This window comes from Rattus norvegicus, chromosome 7 (assembly GCF_021556685.1).
Source record: "Rattus norvegicus strain SHRSP/BbbUtx chromosome 7, alternate assembly SHRSP_T2T, whole genome shotgun sequence".
NCBI classification, from domain to species: Eukaryota; Metazoa; Chordata; class Mammalia; order Rodentia; family Muridae; genus Rattus; species Rattus norvegicus.
The window spans coordinates 88,384,648-88,387,501 of record NC_141540.1 but is presented as its reverse complement, the minus strand read 5'-3'; the positions used below and the strand labels follow the sequence as shown (position 1 = coordinate 88,387,501).

The following is a 2,854-nucleotide window of genomic DNA, read 5'->3' as shown; positions in this document are numbered from 1 at the left end:
ACAAGATGTTGAAACAATACGGATATATTGGAACCTCTCAAAAAGACAGTGTTTTGAAGCTGCAAAACCATGATATACAAGACTAGAATTTGCCACTACCTGTATGTGCTTTCTCATCCAGAAATGATCATTCTTTACATGCATTTACTGGAGGTTACTACCTGGTGTAAAATCCAATTGATCACCTCTCCAAAGGTTTTCAAACACGACTGAATTTCCCATTCATTTTGGTTTATTTAAGTCAGAGATAAAGTAGAAGGGATGGCAGCCTCCTGGAGACTAAAACAGTTTCATACTAAACTAGATATACCTGTCTAAAGATGGGAAATATATTCAGGTAATATTTGGGGATTCACAGGTGTCACTTTAGGAAAAGAATTAGTAGGTAGAAATCTCACTTCTTCCTTGCACATTTTTCTACTGTCTAACGGACGTGACTGCCTCTCTGTAACTAAATTTCTGCTTAATGGAGCCCTAGACACTTTTCACACAGCTAACTGCTTGGTATCATCAGACAGTCACAATTTCAAAAGCGGTAGTCACATCTCTGGCCAAGCGGTGATTCTTCAGTTACTTCAGTACTTTAAAAGGCTGAAGGAGGATGCAAAAGAATTTCATTTTCTTTTTAAAAAAGCTTAGAACATTCTTCAGGAGTTGGTGAGTTTATTTTGTCTTGTCTGAGTAGAGATTTGATTTGCTCTTGAATGTTCCAGGGTGAAGACTAGGAGAAACCACAGGACTTGGAGGTCTACTCAGTGAAGTCCTCTCCTTCCTTCTCACTATCCCCCGATAGAGCAGCATACTTGCTTGCAGAACTGAACTTGGAGGCTGGATTCTTCTCAGATTTCGTTGACTCAGAAGCAGATGTGGAGTCTTGATTTTTTTTTTTTTTTTGCTGACACTCTTATCCAACTCCTTTCTGTGGTCTCTGTTCCTTCCATTCCCAGGATCATGGCTGGAGTTTCCAGCTGGCCCCTCCCACACCTACTTTATTTTCATCTTTCCTTCATAGTCCTTCCACAGATGGCTGAACTGGAGCTACTTTCCCTCCACCACGTGTAGGGCACTGCTGCTCTGTGTCTGAGCTATGAGATAGAGCAGGAGGGTACGAGCTTTGGTTCAACCACGCATTCTCCTTTGGTGGAGGGGTTGAGATTATCTTTAGAGACTATCAGGTTTAGGAGGCTTAAATGTTGGAGAGTGTCAGTCTTCTTTATTGAGGGTTTCATTTTCTAGAAAATTCTCACTCTCATTCCTTTCTATCCCGGTTTGACTTCTGCCAGATGTGGCTTAGGTGCCAGTCTACAATGACTCACTTCCTGTCCTCTACCATTTTCTTCCTGAATTTCTTCGCTTCACCAATTTGGGTGTCTTTCCAGGGAGTGGGTGGTCTAGTTTTGGTTCATCCAGCTGACGCTGCAGCTTCTCCTCCTCCTCTTTCTGTAGCCGCTGCTCTAGCAGCTCTTTCTATAGTAGCTGTGTCAAGATAGAAGGCACTCGGCCCGACTAGGAGGTGCAGGCAGAGGAGCAGAGGAATCTTCTTTAGGAGTACTGCGAGGCTTTGGATTCAGTTTGGGTCTTTGGCAGGGAGGGAGGGGAAGGGAGGCTCTGTCATCACACTTATAATCATCCTTAGAGTAATCATCCCTGGACCTCTATGACAGATCATCCCTTCTGTCATATAGATCTTCAAAACGGTCCCCACTTCCTCTGTAGTCATCATCCCTCCAGTAAACACTTCCAAATGCTTTTCTGCCACTGCCTATCCTGGAGTCATAGCTTTGGTCGTAGGCTCTGCTGCTTAGGTCATCATAGCGATTCTGGATCCCATAGCGGTTCATGTCTCTGTACGGGCCATCCGAATAATGGACCCTATAACCAGCCTTATACCAGTCTGAATCTTCTTTTTTATTGGATTTTTTTATTTACATTTCAAATGTTAGTCTTAACAATACATCCAAAGCTATCATTGCCTCTTCTAGGTGGATAGTCATCAAAGCTGTCTGTGGCAAGACGGGTCCTCCAGTCTGTTGCTGTTTTGTCTGAATTTCCAATTTTCTATCTTGACCAAAAGAACAGTCATCCCAGTCTTTATCCTGTGCTTGATCAGCATCATCCACTCAAATTCTCCTGTTAGCTAGAGTCTCTTCATTGAGACTCAGAGCACTCAGAGCAGAGAATCCAGGTCCTGAAATTCCGCATAGCCAAAAACCTTTCCACCTGTCTGGATTGCTGTGTTCATGTGGTAAGCATACAATGCTAATATTTAACCTCCAAAAATTCCTTAATGAAGTCTTCTGTCACATCATAGGGCAGATTGCCTAAGAAAGCAATGTAGGGTGGCCACTTGGGAAGATGACTTTGGTTGAAAATGGGTCCTGAGCAGCCCATAGAGCAGTGGGAAGGATGATACAGTCAATTGGAGGTGCCCATTACACATCATCGTCGTTACTATGCCAAGTTGTTGACACATCTCCTTCCAGATTGTTTTGTCAGCCCAGCTGACTGATTTGGGAACATCGGTCCTTCCTCCACCAGTTCCCCCATCCTCAGCTAGAAAGTCTGTTAGGGAGACAGTTTTCCACTTCTTATCCTTTTTTTTTTTTTGTGCTGAGGCCACCATGTTGGGAGAGATAGAGAATGCACTAGGTCAATGATATTTAATCCTTTTAAATACTGCTTTTATGTTTCACATTGAAATACACATGTGCATGTGCCACACACACACATTCTCTCTCTCTCTCTCTCTCTCTCTCTCTCACACACACACACACACACACACACACACACACACACACAAATGTACAAGTACAGAGAAAAAGTAAATGAGCAAGAGAATAGTTGTTTCAGAGAA

At 43.0% G+C, this 2,854-nt stretch overlaps 1 pseudogene; it reads right to left on the bottom strand.

The window, feature by feature from the left end:
• Positions 1–748: 748 nt before the first annotated feature.
• On the bottom strand, positions 749–2,623 carry Eif4b-ps2 (eukaryotic translation initiation factor 4B, pseudogene 2; annotated as a pseudogene).
• Between the last annotated feature and the right edge of the window lie 231 nt (positions 2,624–2,854).